This window comes from Gorilla gorilla, chromosome 23 (genome assembly GCF_029281585.2).
Source record: "Gorilla gorilla gorilla isolate KB3781 chromosome 23, NHGRI_mGorGor1-v2.1_pri, whole genome shotgun sequence".
Classification (NCBI taxonomy): domain Eukaryota; kingdom Metazoa; phylum Chordata; class Mammalia; order Primates; family Hominidae; genus Gorilla; species Gorilla gorilla.
In genome coordinates, this window is record NC_086018.1 from 7,603,309 (window position 1) to 7,622,383 (window position 19,075).

The following is a 19,075-nucleotide window of genomic DNA, read 5'->3' on the forward strand; positions in this document are numbered from 1 at the left end:
TACGCAGATCACAGACAACGATCTTTCACCAGGGTGACCAGGGCAGAGTTATGATGTCACAACGGCCCCTTAGGCAGATCACAGACAAGGGTCTGTCACCTGTGTTACCCGTGAACAGTTATTATGTCACAATGCCCCGTTAGGGAGATCACAGACAAGGGCATTTCACCTGGGTGCCCAGTGCAGAGTTATGATGTCACAGTGCCCACTTAAGCAGATCAAATGAAAGGGTCTGTCACCAGGGTGACCCGTGCAGAGTTATCATGTCACAATGCACCCTGAGGCAGATCACAGACAACAGTCTGTCACCTGGGTGACCAGTGCAGAGTTATGATGTCACAATGCACCCTCAGGCAGATCACAGACAATGGTCTGTCACCTGGCTGACCAGTGCAGAGTTATGATGTCACGATGCTCACTTAAGCAGATCAAAGACAAGAGTCCGTCACCAGGGTGACCCATGCAGAGTTAGGATGTCACAATGCACACTTAGGCAGATAACAGGCAAGGGTCTGTCACCTGGGTGACCCGGGCATAGTTATGATGTCACAATGCCCCCTTAGGCAGATCACAGACAAGGGTCATTCACCTGTTTGACCAGTGCAGAGTTATGATGTCACAATGCTCCCTTAGGCAGATCAAAGACAAGGATCTGTCGCCTGGGTGACCAGTGCAGAGTTATGATGACACAATGACCCCTTAGGCTGATCACAGACAAGGGTCTGTCACCTGGGTGACCAGTGCAGAATTATGATGTCACAATGCCCTCTTAGGGAGATCACAGACAAGGGTCTGTCACCCGGGTGACCAGTGCAGACTTATGATGTCACATTGCCCACTCAGGCAGATGAAAGACAAGGGTCAGTCACCTGGGTGACCAGTGCAGATTTATGATATCACAATGCCCCCTTAGGCAGATCACAGACAAGGGTCAGTTACCTGGGTGACTAGTGAAGAGTTATAATGTCACATTACCCCCTTAAGCAGATGAGAGACAAGGGTCTGTGACCTGGGTGACCAGTGCCGAGTTACGATGTCACAATACCCCCTTAGGCGGATCACAGACAAGGGTCTGTCACCAGGGTGACCAGTGCAGTATTAGGATGTCACGATGCCCCCTTAGGCTGATCACAGACAAGGGCGTGTCACCTGGGTTAGCCGTGCACTGTTATGATGTCACAATGGCCCCTTAGGCAGATCAGAGACAAGGCTCTGTCACCTGCGTGACACGTACAGAGTTATGATGTCACAATGTCCCCTTAGGCAGATCACAGTCAAGGGTCTGTCACCTGGTTGTCCCGTGCAGAGTTATGATGTCACAATGCCCCCATAGGGAGATCAAACCAAGGGTCTGTCATCTGGGTGACCCGTGTAAAGTTATGATGTCACAATGCCCCCTTAGGCAGATCACAGACAAGGGCTTGTCACCTGGGTGAGCCATGCAGAGTTAGGATGTCACAGTGACACCTTAGGCAGATCACAGACAGGGGCCTGTCACCTGGGTGACCCATGCAGGGTTATGATGTCACCATGACCCCTTCAGCAGATCACAGACAAGGGACTGTCACCTGGGTGACCTGTGCAGATTTATGATGTCACAATACCCCGTTAGGCAGATCACAGACAAGGGATTCTCACCTGGGTGACTCGTGCAGAATTATGATGTCAGAATGCCCTCTTAGGCCGATTACTGGCAAGGGCCTGTACAATGGGTGCCCAGCGCAGAGTTATGATGACACAATGCCCCGTTAGGCACATCACAGACAAGAGCCTGTCACGTGGGTGCCAAGTGCAGAGTTATGACGTCACAATGTCACCTTAGGCCGATCACAGACAAGGGCCTGCCACCTGTGTGCCCAGTGCAGAGCTATGATGTCACAATGCCCACTTAAGCAAATCAAAGACAAGTGTCTGTCAGCAGGGTGACCAGTGCACAGTTAGGATGTCACAATGCACCCTAAGGCAGATCACAGAAAAGGGTCTGTCACCTGGGCGATCAGTGCAGTGTTATGATATCACAGTGCCCCCTTAGGAAGATCAGAGACAAGGGTCTTTCACCTGGGTGACCAGGGCAGACGTATGATGTCACAATGCCTCCTTAGGCAGGTCACAGAGAAGGGTCTGTCACCTGGGTGACAAGTGCAGAGTTATGCTGTCATAATGCCCCTTTAGGCAGATCACAGACAAGGGTCTGCCACCACGGCAACCAGTGCAGAGTTATGATATCACAATGTCACCTCAGGATCATCACAGAAAAGGGTCTGTCACCTGGGTGACCAGTGCAGAGTTATGCTGTCACAATGCCCCTTTAGTCAGATCACACACAAGGGCCTGTCACCTGGGTGAGCAGTGGAGAGTTATGATGTCACAATGCCCCCTTAGGCAGATCAGAGACAAGGGTCTGTCACCTGGGTGACCAGTGCAGAGTTATGATGTCACAAAGCCCCCTTAGGCGGAACTCAGACAAGGGTCTGTCACCTGGGTGACCCGTGCAGTGTGATGTTGTCACAATGCCCCCTTAGGCAGATTTCAGACAGGAGTATGTCACCTGGGTGCCCCGTGCAGAGTTATGATGTCACAGTGCCCCCTTTGGCAGATCACAGACAAGGGGCTGTCACCTGGGTGCCCTGTGCAGACTTATCATGTCACAATGACCCCTTAGGCAGACCAAAGTCATGGGCCTGTCACCTGGCTGAACAGTGCTGAGTTATGATGTCAGAATGCCCCCTAAGGCAGATCACAGTCAAGGACCTGTCACCTGGGTGACCAGTGCAGGGTTATGATGTCACAATGCCCCCTTTGGCAGTTCTAATGCAAGGGCCTGTCACCTGGGTGTCCAGTGCAGAGTTATGATGTCACAATGCCCCCTTAGGCAGATCACAGACAACGGCCTGTCACCAGGGTGACAAGTGCAGAGTTATGATGTCACAATTCCCCGTTAGCCAGATCAAAGGCCAGTGCCTGTCACCTGGGTGACCAGTGAAGAGTTATGTTGTCACAATGCACCCTTTGGCAGATCAAATCCCGGAGCCTGTCACCTGCGTGACCAGTTCGGGGTTATGATGTCACAAAGCCCACTCAGGCAGATCAAAAGCCAGGGCCTGTCACCTGGGTGGCCAGTGCAGAGTTATGATGTCACAATTCTCCCTGAGGTACATCAAAGCCCAGTGCCTGTCACCTGGGTGACCAGTGTAGAGTTATGATGTCACAATGCCCTCTTAGGGAGATCAAAGTCAAGGTCCTATCACCTGGGTGACCAGCGCAGAGTTATGATGTCACAATGCCCCTTTAGGCAGATCAAAGACAAGGGCCTGTCACATGGGTGACCAGTGCAGAGTTATGATGTCACAATGCCCCCTTAGGCATATCACAGACATGAGTCTGTCACCCGGGTGACCAGTGCAGGATTATGATGTCACAATGCCCCCTTAGGCAGATCACAGACAAGGGTCTTTCACCGGTTTGACCAGTGCAGAGTTATGATGTCACAATGACCCCTTAGGCAGATCAAACACAAGGGCCTGTCACCTGGGTGCCCAGTGCAGAGTTAAGAAGTCACAATGCCCCCTTAAGGAGATCAAAGACAAGGGCCTCTCACCTGGGTGCCCAATGCAGAGTTATGATCTCACAATGCCTCCTTAAGCAGATGAAAGACAAGGGTCTCTCACCTTTGTGACCAGTGCAGATTTATGATGTCACAAGGCCCCTTTAGGCAGATCTCAGACAAGGGTCTCTCACCTTGGTGACAAGTGCAAAGTTATGATGTCACAATACCCCCTTAGGCAGATCAAAGTAAAGGGTCTGTCACCTGGGTGACCAGTGCAGAGTTATGATGTCACAATGCACCCTTAGGCAGATCACAGGCAAGGGTCTGTCACCTGGATGACCAGTGCAGAGTTATGATGTCACAATGTCCCCTTAGGCAGATCACAGACAAGGGTCTGTCACCTTGGTGACCAGTGCAGACTTATGATTTCACAATGACCCCTTAGGCACATCACAGGCAAGGGCCTGTCTCCTGGGTGCCCAGTGCAGAGTTATGATGTCACAATGCCCCCCTAGGCAGATCACAGACAAGGGTCTCTCACCTAGGTTACCAGTGCAGTGTTATAATGAAACAATCCACACTTAGGAAGATCACAGACAAGTGTGTGTCAGCTGGGTGCCCAGTGCAGTGTTATGATGCCGCAATGCCCCCTTATGGAGATCACAGACAAGGGCCTGTCACCTGGGTGACCAGTACAGATTTATGAAGTCACAATGTCCCCTTAGGCAGACCACAGACAAGGGCTGGTCACCTGGGTGACCAGTGTAGGGATATGATGTCACAATGCCCCCTTAGGCAGATCAAAGACAAGGGCCTGTCACCTGGGTACCCACAGCTGAGTTATGATGTCACAATGCCCCCTTAGGCAGATCACAGACAAGGGCCTTTCACCAGGGTGACCAGTGCAGAGTTATGAAGTCACAATGCCTCCTTAGGCTGATGACAGGCAAGCGCCTGTCACCTGCATGCCCAGTGCAGAGCTATGATGTCACAATGCACCCTTAGGCAGATCAGAGACAAGGGCCTGTCACCTGGGTGACAAGTGCGGAGTTATGATGTCACAATGTTCCCGTTAGTCAGATGAAAGACATGGGCCTGTCACCTGGGTGCCCAGTGCAGAGTTATGATATCACTATGCCCCCTTAGGCAGATCACAGACAAGGTTATGTCACCTGGGTTACCAGTCCAGATTTATGATGTCACAATGCCCCCTTAGGGAGGTCATAGGCAAGGGTCTATCTTCTGGGTGACCAGTGCAGAGTTATGATGTCACAATGCCCCCTTAGGCAGATTAAAGACAAGGGCGTGTCAATTGGGTATGCAGTGCAGAGTTATGATGTCACTATGCCCCATTAGGCAGATGACAGACAAGGGTCTCTCACCTGGGTGACCTGTGCAGAGTTATGATGTCACAATGCCCCCTTAGGCAGATCAAAGAGAAGGGTCTGTCACCTGGGTGACCATTGCAGAGTTATGATGTCACATTGCCCCCTTAGGCAGATCACAGACAAGGGTCTGTCACCAGGGTGACAAGTGCAGGGTTATGATATCACTATGCCCCCTTAGGCAGTTCAAAGACAAGGGCCTGTCACCTGGGTGCCCACTGCAGAGATTTGATGTCACAATGCCCCCTTAGTCAGATGAAAGTCAAGGGTCTGTCACCTGTATGCCCAGTGCAGACTTATGATGTCACAATACCCTCTTAGGCAGATCACAGACAAGGGCCTGTCACCTGGGTGACCAGTGCAGAGTTATGATGTCACAATGCCCCCTTATGAATATCAGAGACAAGGGCCTGACCCCAGGGTGCCCAGTTCAGAGTTGTGATGTCACAATGCTCCCTTAGGCAGATCACTGACACGGGTCTCTCACGTTGGTGACCAGAGCAGACTTATGGTGTCACAATGCCCCCTTAGAGAGATCACAGGCAAGGGTCGATCTCCTGGGTGACCAGTGCAGAGTTCTGATGTCACAATGCCCCCTTAGGCAGATCACAGACAAGCGCCTGTCACGTGCGTGCCCAGTGCAGAGTTATGATGTCACAATGCACCCATAGGCAGATCACAGACAAGGGTCTGCCACCTGGGTGACCAGTGCAGGGTTTTGATGTCACAATGCCCCCTCAGGCACGTCACAGACAAGGGCCTGTCACCTGGGTGCCCACTGCTGGGTTATGATGTCACAATGTCCCCTTAGGGAGGTCACAGGAAAGGGTCTCTCACTTTGGTGACCCGAACGGAGTTATGGTGTCACAATGCCCCCTTAGGCAGATCACAGACAAGGGTATGTCACCTTTGTGACCTGTGCAGATTTTTGATGTCACAATGCCCCTTCAGGCAGATCACAGACAATGGTCTCTCACCTCGGTGACCAGTGCAAAGTTATGAAGTCACATTGCCCCTTTCAGCAGATCATAGAAATGGGTCTGTCACCTGGGTGACCAGTGCAGAGTTATGACGTCACAATGCACCCTTAGGCAGAGCACAGACAACGGTCTGTCACCTGGGTGACCAGTGCAGACTTATGATGTCACAATGACCCCTTAGGCACATCAGAGGCAAGGGCATGTCACCTGGGTGACCAGTGCAGAGTTATGATGTCACAATACCCTATTAGGCAGATCACAGACAAGGGTCTGTCAGCTGGGTGACCAGTGCAGAGTTATGATGTCACAATGCCCCCGTATGAATATCAGAGACAAGGGCCTGTCCCCTGGGTGCCCAGTTCAGAGTTATGATGTCACAATGCCCCCTTAGGCAGATCACTGACAGGGGTCTCTCATGTTAGTGACCAGAGCAGAGTTATGATGTCACAATGCCCCCTTACAGAGATCACAGACAAGAGTCTATCTCCAGGGTGACCAGTGCAGAGTTATGATGTCACAATGCCCCCTTAGGCAGATCAAAGACAAGGGCGTGTCAATTGGGAACGCGGTGCAGAGTTATGATGTCACAATGCCCCTTAAGGCAGATCACAGACAAGGGCGTGTCACCAGGGTGACCAGTGCAGAGTTATGATGTCACAATGACCTTTTAGGCAGATCACAGACAAGCGCCTGTCACCTGCGTGCCCAGTGCAGAGTTATGATGTCACAATGCACCCTGCGGCAGATCACAGACAAGGGCCTGTCACCAGGGTGACCAGTGCAGAGATATGATGTCACAAAGCACACTTAAGCAGATCACAGACAAGGGCCTGTCACCAGGGTGACCAGGGCAGAGTTATGATGTCACAATGCCCCCTTTGGCACATCACAGAAAAGGGGCTGTCACCTCGGAAACCAGTGCAGAGTTATGATGTCGCATTGCCCCCTTAGGCAGATCACACACAAGGGCCTGTCACCTGGGTCACCAGTGCAGATTTATGAAGTCACAATGCCACCTTAGGCAGACCACAGGCAAGGGTTTGTCACCTGGGTGACCAGGGTAGGGATATGATGTCACAATGTCCCTAAGGCAGATCAAAGACAAGTGCCTCTCACCTGGGTACCCAGAGCACAGTTATGATGTCACAATGACCCCTTAGGCAGATCACAGACAAGGGCCTGTCACCTGGCTGACCAGTGCAGAGTTATGAAGTCACAATGCCCCCTTAGGCTGATCACAGGCATGCGCCTGTCACCTGCATGCCCAGTGCAGAGTTATGATGTCACAATGCTCCCTTAGGCAGATCAGAGACAAGGGCCTGTCACCTGGGTGACCAGTGCAGAGTTATGATGTCACAATGCCCCCTTAGGCAGATCACAGACAAGGACCTGTCACCTGGGTGCCCAGTGCAGAGATAGGATGTCACAATAACCCCTAAGGCTGATCAAAGACCAGGGCCTGTCACCTGGGTGCCCAATTCAGAGTTACGATATCAAAATTCCACCTTAAGCAGAAAACAGACAAGGGCTTGTCACCTGGGTGCATTGTGCAGACTTACGATGTCACAATTCCCGCGTAAGCAGATAACAAACAAGGGTCTGTCACCTGGGTGACAAGTGCAGAGTGATGAAGTCACAATGCCCCCGTAGGCAGATCACAGACAAGGGCCTGTCTCCTCGGTGACCAGTGCAGAGTTATGATATCACAATGCCCCTTAGACAGATCACAGACAAGGGAATGCCACCTGGGTGACCAGTGCAGAATTATGATGTCAAAATGCCCCCTTAGGCAGACCACACGCAAGGGCCAGTCACCTGGGTGCCCAGGGCACAGATATGATGTCACAATGCCCCCTTATGCAGATCAAAGAGAAGTGCCTGTCACCTGGGTGACCAGTGCAAAGTTATGATATCACAATGCCCACTAAGGCAGATGACAGACTAGGGCCGGGTGCTTGGGTGACCAGTGCAGAGTTATGATGTCACATTTCCCCCTTTGGCAGATCACAGACAAGGGCCTGTCTCCTGGGTAACCAGTGCAGGGTTATGATGTCTCAATGGCCCCATAGAGAAATCACAGGCAAGGGCTTGTCACCTGGGTGCCCACTGCAGAGTTATGATTTCACAATGCCCCCTTAGTCAGATCAAAGACAAGGGTCTGTCACCTGGGTGACCACTGCAGAGTGATGATATCACAATGAACACTAAGGCAGATGACAGACTAGGGCCTGGCGCTTGGGTGACCATTGCAGAGTTATGAGGTCACATTTCCCCGTTAGGCAGATCACAGACAAGGGCCTGTCTCCTGGGTACCCAGTGCAGGGTTATGATGTCACAATGTCCCCTTAGGCGGATCACAGACAAGGGCTTGTCACCTGGGTGCCCAGTGCAGAGTTATGATGTCACAATGCCCCCTTAGGCAGTTCACAGACAAGGGTCTGTCACCAGGGGGAACAGTGCAGAGTTGTGATGTCACAATGCCCCCTTAGGCAGATCACAGACAAGGGTCTTCCACCTGCGTGACCAGAGCAGAGTTATGATGTCACAATTCCCCCTTTGGCGGATCAGAGACTAGGGTCTGTCACCTGGGTGCCCAGTGCAGTGTTATGATGTCACAATGACCCCTTAGGCAGATCACAGAAAAGGGCCTCTCACCTGGGTGACCAGTGCAGACTTATGAAGTCACAATACCCCCTTAGGCAGACCACAGACAAGGGCCTGTCTCCTGGGTGACCAGTGCAGAAATATGATGTCACAATGCCCCCTTGGGCAGATCACAGTCAACGGCCTGTCACCTGGGTACCCAGACCAGTGTTATGATGTCACAATGCCCCCTTGGACAGATCACAGACAAGGACCTGTCACCTGGGTGACCAGTACAGAGTTATGATGTCACATTGCCCCCTTAGGCAGATCACAGACAAGCGCCTATCACCTGCGTGCCCAGTGCAGAGTTAGGATGTCACAATGCACCCTGAGGCAGAACACAGACAAGGGCCTGTCACCTGGGTGACCAGTGCAGAGTTATGATGTCACTATGCCCTCTTAGGCAGTTCACAGAAAAGGGCCTGTCACCTGGGTGACCAGTGCAGAGTTATGATTTTGCAATGCCCCCTTACGCAGATCAAAGACAAGGGTCTTTCACCAGGGTGACCAGTGCAGAGTTATGATGTCACAATGCCCCTTAGGCAGTTCACAGACAAGGGTCTGTCACCAGGGGGAACAGTGCAGAGTTGTGATGTCACAATGCCCCCTTAGTCAGATCACAGGCAGGGGTCTCTCACGTTGGTGACCAGAGTAGAATTATTATGTCACAATGCACCCTTAGGCGGATCACAGACAAGGGTCTGTCACCTGGGTGACCAGTGCAGATTTATGATGTCACAATGCCCCCTTAGTGTGATCACAGACAAGGGTCTCTCACCTGGGTGTCCAGTGCAGGGTTATGAAGTCACAATTATCCCTTAGGCAGATCAAAGACAAGGGCCTGTCACCTGGGTGCCCAGTGCAGAGATATGATGTCACAATGCCCCTTTGGTGGATCAAAGACTGGGGCCTGTCACCTGGGTGCTCAGTGCAGAGTTATGATGTCGCAATGCCACCTTAGGCAGATCACAGACAAGGGCCTGTCACCTTGGGGGCTACTGCAGAGTTATGATTTCAACATGCCCTATTAAGCAGATCAAAGGCAAAGGTCTGTTACCTGGGTTTCCAGTGCAGAGTTATGATCTCACAATGCCCCCTTAGGCAGATCACAGACAAGGGCCTGTCACCCGGGTGACCAGTACAGATTCATGATGTCACAATGCCCCCTTAGGCACATCACAGACAAGGGCCTGCCACCTGGGATACCAGTGCGGAATTATGATGTCCCATTGCACGCTTAGGCAGATCACAGACAAGGGTCTGTTACCAGGGTGAGCAGCGCAGAGTTGTGATATCACAATACCCCCTGAGGCAGATCACAGACAAAGGCCTGTCACCTAGGTTACCAGTGCAGTGTTATGATGTTACAATGCTCCCTTAGGCAGATCACAGAAAAGGGTCTGTCACCTGTGTGCCCAGTACAGAGTTATGATGTCACAATGCACCCTTAGGCAGATCACAGACAAGGGCCTGACACATGGGTGCCCAGTGCAGAGTTATGATTTCACAATGCCCCCTTAGTCAGATCAAAGACAAGGGTCTGTCACCTGGGTGACCAGTGCAGAGTTACAATATCACAATGCCCCATAGGAAGATCACAGACAAGAGTTTTTCACCTCGGTGACCAGAGAGGAGTTATGATGTCACAATCGCCCCCTTAGGCAGATCGCGGACAAAGGCCTGTCACCTGGGTGACCAGTGCAGAGTTATGATATCACACTGCCACCTTAGGCAGATCACAGACAAGGGCCTGTGACCTGATAGACCAGTTCAGGTTTATGATGTCACAATGACCCCTTAGGCAGATCACAGACAAGCGCCTGTCACGTGCGTGCCCAGTGCAGAGTTATGATGTCACAATGCACCCATAGGCAGATCACAGACAAGGGTCTGCCACCTGGGTGACCAGTACAGAGTTATGACGTCACAATGCACCCTTAGGCAGAGCACAGACAACGGTCTGTCACCTGGGTGACCAGTGCAGAGTTATGACGTCACAATGCACCCTTAGGCAGAGCACAGACAACGGTCTGTCACCTGGGTGACCAGTGCAGACTTATGATGTCACAATGACCCCTTAGGCACATCAGAGGAAAGGGCATGTCACCTGGGTGACCAGTGCAGAGTTATGATGTCACAATACCCTATTAGGCAGATCACAGACAAGGGTCTGTCACCTGGGTGACCAGTGCAGAGTTATGATGTCACAATGCCCCCTTATGAATATCAGAGACAAGGGCCTGTCGCCTGGGTGCCCAGTTCAGAGTTATGATGTCACAATGCCCCCTTAGGCAGATCACAGACAGGGGTCTCTCATGTTAGTGACCAGAGCAGAGTTATGATGTCACAATGCCCCCTTACAGAGATCACAGACAAGAGTCTATCTCCTGGGTGACCAGTGCAGAGTTATGATGTCACAATGCCCCCTTAGGCAGATCAAAGACAAGGGCGTGTCAATTGGGAACGCGGTGCAGAGTTATGATGTCACAATGCCCCTTAAGGCAGATCACAGACAAGGGCGTGTCACCAGGGTGACCAGTGCAGAGTTATGATGTCACAATGACCTTTTAGGCAGATCACAGACAAGCGCCTGTCACCTGCGTGCCCAGTGCAGAGTTATGATGTCACAATGCCCCCTTACAGAGATCACAGACAAGAGTCTATCTCCAGGGTGACCAGTGCAGAGTTATGATGTCACAATGCCCCCTTAGGCAGATCAAAGACAAGGGCGTGTCAATTGGGAACGCGGTGCAGAGTTATGATGTCACAATGCCCCTTAAGGCAGATCACAGACAAGGGCGTGTCACCAGGGTGACCAGTGCAGAGTTATGATGTCACAATGACCTTTTAGGCAGATCACAGACAAGCGCCTGTCACCTGCGTGCCCAGTGCAGAGTTATGATGTCAAAATGCACCCTTCGGCAGATCACAGACAAGGGCCTGTCACCAGGGTGACCAGTGCAGAGATATGATGTCACAAAACACACTTAGGCAGATCACAGACAAGGGCCTGTCACCAGGGTGACCAGGGCAGAGTTATGATGTCACAATGCCCCCTTTGGCACATCACAGAAAAGGGGCTGTCACCTCGGAAACCAGTGCAGAGTTATGATGTCGCATTGCCCCCTTAGGCAGATCACACACAAGGGCCTGTCACCTGGGTCACCAGTGCAGATTTATGAAGTCACAATGCCACCTTAGGCAGACCACAGGCAAGGGTTTGTCACCTGGGTGACCAGGGTAGGGATATGATGTCACAATGTCTCTAAGGCAGATCAAAGACAAGTGCCTGTCACCTGGGTACCCAGAGCACAGTTATGATGTCACAATGACCCCTTAGGCAGATCACAGACAAGGGCCTGTCACCTGGCTGACCAGTGCAGAGTTATGAAGTCACAATGCCCCCTTAGGCTGATCACAGGCATGCGCCTGTCACCTGCATGCCCAGTGCAGAGTTATGATGTCACAATGCTCCCTTAGGCAGATCAGAGACAAGGGCCTGTCACCTGGGTGACCAGTGCAGAGTTATGATGTCACAATGCCCCCTTAGGCAGATCACAGACAAGGACCTGTCACCTGGGTGCCCAGTGCAGAGATAGGATGTCACAATAACCCCTAAGGCTGATCAAAGACCAGGGCCTGTCACCTGGGTGCCCAATTCAGAGTTACGATATCACAATTCCACCTTAAGCAGAAAACAGACAAGGGCTTGTCACCTGGGTGCACTGTGCAGACTTACGATGTCACAATTCCCGCGTAAGCAGATAACAAACAAGGGTCTGTCACCTGGGTGACAAGTGCAGAGTGATGAAGTCACAATGCCCCCGTAGGCAGATCACAGACAAGGGCCTGTCTCCTCGGTGACCAGTGCAGAGTTATGATATCACAATGCCCCTTAGACAGATCACAGACAAGGGAATGCCACCTGGGTGACCAGTGCAGAATTATGATGTCAAAATGCCCCCTTAGGCAGACCACACGCAAGGGCCAGTCACCTGGGTGCCCAGGGCACAGATATGATGTCACAATGCCCCCTTATGCAGATCAAAGACAAGTGCCTGTCACCTGGGTGACCAGTGCAAAGTTATGATATCACAATGCCCACTATGGCAGATGACAGACTAGGGCCTGGTGCTTGGTTGACCAGTGCAGAGTTATGATGTCACATTTCCCCCTTTGGCAGATCACAGACAAGGGCCTGTCTCCTGGGTAACCAGTGCAGGGTTATGATGTCTCAATGGCCCCATAGAGAGATCACAGGCAAGGGCTTGTCACCTGGGTGCCCACTGCAGAGTTATGATTTCACAATGCCCCCTTAGTCAGATCAAAGACAAGGGTCTGTCACCTGGGTGACCAGTGCAGAGTTATGATATCACAATGAACACTAAGGCAGATGACAGACTGGGGCCTGGCGCTTGGGTGACCATTGCAGAGTTATGAGGTCACATTTCCCCGTTAGGCAGATCACAGACAAGGGCCTGTCTCCTGGGTACCCAGTGCAGGGTTATGATGTCACAATGTCCCCTTAGGCGGATCACAGACAAGGGCTTGTCACCTGGGTGCCCAGTGCAGAGTTATGATGTCACAATGCCCCCTTAGGCAGTTCACAGACAAGGGTCTGTCACCAGGGGGAACAGTGCAGAGTTGTGATGTCACAATGCCCCCTTAGGCAGATCACAGACAAGGGTCTTCCACCTGCGTGACCAGAGCAGAGTTATGATGTCACAATTCCCCCTTTGGCGGATCAGAGACTAGGGTCTGTCACCTGGGTGCCCAGTGCAGTGTTATGATGTCACAATGACCCCTTAGGCAGATCACAGAAAAGGGCCTCTCACCTGGGTGACCAGTGCAGACTTATGAAGTCACAATACCCCCTTAGGCAGACCACAGACAAGGGCCTGTCTCCTGGGTGACCAGTGCAGAAATATGATGTCACAATGCCCCCTTGGGCAGATCACAGTCAACGGCCTGTCACCTGGGTACCCAGACCAGTGTTATGATGTCACAATGCCCCCTTGGACAGATCACAGACAAGGACCTGTCACCTGGGTGACCAGTACAGAGTTATGATGTCACATTGCCCCCTTAGGCAGATCACAGACAAGCGCCTATCACCTGCGTGCCCAGTGCAGAGTTAGGATGTCACAATGCACCCTGAGGCAGATCACAGACAAGGGCCTGTCACCTGGGTGACCAGTGCAGAGTTATGATGACACTATGCCCTCTTAGGCAGTTCACAGAAAAGGGCCTGTCACCTGGGTGACCAGTGCAGAGTTATGATTTTGCAATGCCCCCTTACGCAGATCAAAGACAAGGGTCTTTCACCAGGGTGACCAGTGCAGAGTTATGATGTCACAATGCCCCCTTAGGCAGTTCACAGACAATGGTCTGTCACCAGGGGGAACAGTGCAGAGTTGTGATGTCACAATGCCCCCTTAGTCAGATCACAGGCAGGGGTCTCTCACGTTGGTGACCAGAGTAGAATTATTATGTCACAATGCACCCTTAGGCGGATCACAGACAAGGGTCTGTCACCTGGGTGACCAGTGCAGATTTATGATGTCACAATGCCCCCTTAGTGTGATCACAGACAAGGGTCTCTCACCTGGGTGTCCAGTGCAGGGTTATGAAGTCACAATTACCCCTTAGGCAGATCAAAGACAAGGGCCTGTCACCTGGGTGCCCAGTGCAGAGATATGATGTCACAATGCCCCTTTGGTGGATCAAAGACTGGGGCCTGTCACCTGGGTGCTCAGTGCAGAGTTATGATGTCGCAATGCCACCTTAGGCAGATCACAGACAAGGGCCTGTCACCTTGGGGGCTACTGCAGAGTTATGATGTCAACATGCCCTATTAAGCAGATCAAAGGCAAAGGTCTGTTACCTGGGTTTCCAGTGCAGAGTTATGATCTCACAATGCCCCCTTAGGCAGATCACAGACAAGGGCCTGTCACCTGGCTGACCAGTGCAGAGTTATGAAGTCACAATGCCCCCTTAGGCTGATCACAGGCATGCGCCTGTCACCTGCATGCCCAGTGCAGAGTTATGATGTCACAATGCTCCCTTAGGCAGATCAGAGACAAGGGCCTGTCACCTGGGTGACCAGTGCAGAGTTATGATGTCACAATGCCCCCTTAGGCAGATCACAGACAAGGACCTGTCACCTGGGTGCCCAGTGCAGAGATAGGATGTCACAATAACCCCTAAGGCTGATCAAAGACCAGGGCCTGTCACCTGGGTGCCCAATTCAGAGTTACGATATCACAATTCCACCTTAAGCAGAAAACAGACAAGGGCTTGTCACCTGGGTGCACTGTGCAGACTTACGATGTCACAATTCCCGCGTAAGCAGATAACAAACAAGGGTCTGTCACCTGGGTGACAAGTGCAGAGTGATGAAGTCACAATGCCCCCGTAGGCAGATCACAGACAAGGGCCTGTCTCCTCGGTGACCAGTGCAGAGTTATGATATCACAATGCCCCTTAGACAGATCACAGACAAGGGAATGCCACCTGGGTGACCAGTGCAGAATTATGATGTCAAAATGCCCCCTTAGGCAGACCACACGCAAGGGCCAGTCACCTGGGTGCCCAGGGCACAGATATGATGTCACAATGCCCCCTTATGCAGATCAAAGACAAGTGCCTGTCACCTGGGTGACCAGTGCAAAGTTATGATATCACAATGCCCACTATGGCAGATGACAGACTAGGGCCTGGTGCTTGGTTGACCAGTGCAGAGTTATGATGTCACATTTCCCCCTTTGGCAGATCACAGACAAGGGCCTGTCTCCTGGGTAACCAGTGCAGGGTTATGATGTCTCAATGGCCCCATAGAGAGATCACAGGCAAGGGCTTGTCACCTGGGTGCCCACTGCAGAGTTATGATTTCACAATGCCCCCTTAGTCAGATCAAAGACAAGGGTCTGTCACCTGGGTGACCAGTGCAGAGTTATGATATCACAATGAACACTAAGGCAGATGACAGACTGGGGCCTGGCGCTTGGGTGACCATTGCAGAGTTATGAGGTCACATTTCCCCGTTAGGCAGATCACAGACAAGGGCCTGTCTCCTGGGTACCCAGTGCAGGGTTATGATGTCACAATGTCCCCTTAGGCGGATCACAGACAAGGGCTTGTCACCTGGGTGCCCAGTGCAGAGTTATGATGTCACAATGCCCCCTTAGGCAGTTCACAGACAAGGGTCTGTCACCAGGGGGAACAGTGCAGAGTTGTGATGTCACAATGCCCCCTTAGGCAGATCACAGACAAGGGTCTTCCACCTGCGTGACCAGAGCAGAGTTATGATGTCACAATTCCCCCTTTGGCGGATCAGAGACTAGGGTCTGTCACCTGGGTGCCCAGTGCAGTGTTATGATGTCACAATGACCCCTTAGGCAGATCACAGAAAAGGGCCTCTCACCTGGGTGACCAGTGCAGACTTATGAAGTCACAATACCCCCTTAGGCAGACCACAGACAAGGGCCTGTCTCCTGGGTGACCAGTGCAGAAATATGATGTCACAATGCCCCCTTGGGCAGATCACAGTCAACGGCCTGTCACCTGGGTACCCAGACCAGTGTTATGATGTCACAATGCCCCCTTGGACAGATCACAGACAAGGACCTGTCACCTGGGTGACCAGTACAGAGTTATGATGTCACATTGCCCCCTTAGGCAGATCACAGACAAGCGCCTATCACCTGCGTGCCCAGTGCAGAGTTAGGATGTCACAATGCACCCTGAGGCAGATCACAGACAAGGGCCTGTCACCTGGGTGACCAGTGCAGAGTTATGATGACACTATGCCCTCTTAGGCAGTTCACAGAAAAGGGCCTGTCACCTGGGTGACCAGTGCAGAGTTATGATTTTGCAATGCCCCCTTACGCAGATCAAAGACAAGGGTCTTTCACCAGGGTGACCAGTGCAGAGTTATGATGTCACAATGCCCCCTTAGGCAGTTCACAGACAATGGTCTGTCACCAGGGGGAACAGTGCAGAGTTGTGATGTCACAATGCCCCCTTAGTCAGATCACAGGCAGGGGTCTCTCACGTTGGTGACCAGAGTAGAATTATTATGTCACAATGCACCCTTAGGCGGATCACAGACAAGGGTCTGTCACCTGGGTGACCAGTGCAGATTTATGATGTCACAATGCCCCCTTAGTGTGATCACAGACAAGGGTCTCTCACCTGGGTGTCCAGTGCAGGGTTATGAAGTCACAATTACCCCTTAGGCAGATCAAAGACAAGGGCCTGTCACCTGGGTGCCCAGTGCAGAGATATGATGTCACAATGCCCCTTTGGTGGATCAAAGACTGGGGCCTGTCACCTGGGTGCTCAGTGCAGAGTTATGATGTCGCAATGCCACCTTAGGCAGATCACAGACAAGGGCCTGTCACCTTGGGGGCTACTGCAGAGTTATGATGTCAACATGCCCTATTAAGCAGATCAAAGGCAAAGGTCTGTTACCTGGGTTTCCAGTGCAGAGTTATGATCTCACAATGCCCCCTTAGGCAGATCACAGACAAGGGCCTGTCACCCGGGTGACCAGTACAGATTCATGATGTCACAATGCCCCCTTAGGCACATCACAGACAAGGGCCTGCCACCTGGGATACCAGTGCGGAATTATGATGTCCCATTGCACCCTTAGGCAGATCACAGACAAGGGTCTGTTACCAGGGTGAGCAGTGCAGAGTTGTGGTATCACAATACCCCCTGAGGCAGATCACAGACAAAGGCCTGTCACCTGGGTTACCAGTGCAGTGTTATGATGTCACAATGCTCCCTTAGGCAGATCACAGAAAAGGGTCTGTCACCTGTGTGCCCAGTACAGAGTTATGATGTCACAATGCACCCTTAGGCAGATCACAGACAAGGGCCTGACACATGGGTGCCCAGTGCAGAGTTATGATTTCACAATGCCCCCTTAGTCAGATCAAAGACAAGGGTCTGTCACCTGGGTGACCAGTGCAGAGTTACGATATCACAATGCCCCATAGGAAGATCACAGACAAGAGTTTTTCACCTCGGTGACCAGAGAGGAGTTATGATGTCACAATCGCCCCCTTAGGCAGATCGCGGACAAAGGCCTGTCACCTGGGTGACCAGTGCAGAGTTATGATATCACACTGCCACCTTAGGCAGATCACAGACAAGGGCCTGTGACCTGATAGACCAGTTCAGGTTTATGATGTCACAATGACCCCTTAGGCAGATCACAGACAAGCGCCTGTCACGTGCGTGCCCAGTGCAGAGTTATGATGTCACAATGCACCCATAGGCAGATCACAGACAAGGGTCTGCCACCTGGGTGACCAGTGCAGGGTTTTGATGTCACAATGCCCCCTCAGGCACGTCACAGACAAGGGCCTGTCACCTGGGTGCCCACTGCTGGGTTATGATGTCACAATGTCCCCTTAGGGAGGTCACAGGAAAGGGTCTCTCACTTTGGTGACCCGAACGGAGTAATGGTGTCACAATGCCCCCTTAGGCAGATCACAGACAAGGGTATGTCACCTTTGTGACCTGTGCAGATTTTTGATGTCACAATGCCCCTTCAGGCAGATCACAGACAATGGTCTCTCACCTAGGTGACCAGTGCAAAGTTATGAAGTCACATTGCCCCTTTCGGCAGATCATAGAAATGGGTCTGTCACCTGGGTGACCAGTACAGAGTTATGACGTCACAATGCACCCTTAGGCAGAGCACAGACAACGGTCTGTCAAATGGGTGACCAGTGCAGACTTATGATGTCACAATGACACCTTAGGCACATCAGAGGCAAGGGCATGTCACCTGGGTGACCAGTGCAGAGTTATGATGTCACAATACCCTATTAGGCAGATCACAGACAAGGGTCTGTCACCTGGGTGACCAGTGCAGAGTTATGATGTCACAATGCCCCCGTATGAATATCAGAGACAAGGGCCTGTCCCCTGGGTGCCCAGTTCAGAGTTATGATGTCACAATGCCCCCTTAGGCAGATCACTGACAGGGGTCTCTCATGTTAGTGACCAGAGCAGAGTTATGATGTCACAATGCCCCCTTACAGAGATCACAGACAAGAGTCTATCTCCTGGGTGACCAGTGCAGAGTTATGATGTCACAATGCCCCCTTAGGCAGATCAAAGACAAGGGCGTGTCAATTGGGAACGCGGTGCAGAGTTATGATGTCACAATGCCCCTAAAGGCAGATCACAGACAAGGGCCTGTCACCTGGCTGACCAGTGCAGAGTTATGAAGTCACAATGCCCCCTTAGGCTTATCACAGGCATGCGCCTGTCACCTGCATGCCCAGTGCAGAGATAGGATGTCACAATAACCCCTAAGGCTGATCAAAGACCAGGGCGTGTCACCTGGGTGCCCAATTCAGAGTTACGATATCACAATTCCACCTTAAGCAGAAAACAGACAAGGGCTTGTCACCTGGGTGCACAGTGCAGACTTACGATGTCACAATTCCCGCATAAGCAGATAACAAACAAGGGTCTGTCACCTGGGTGACAAGTGC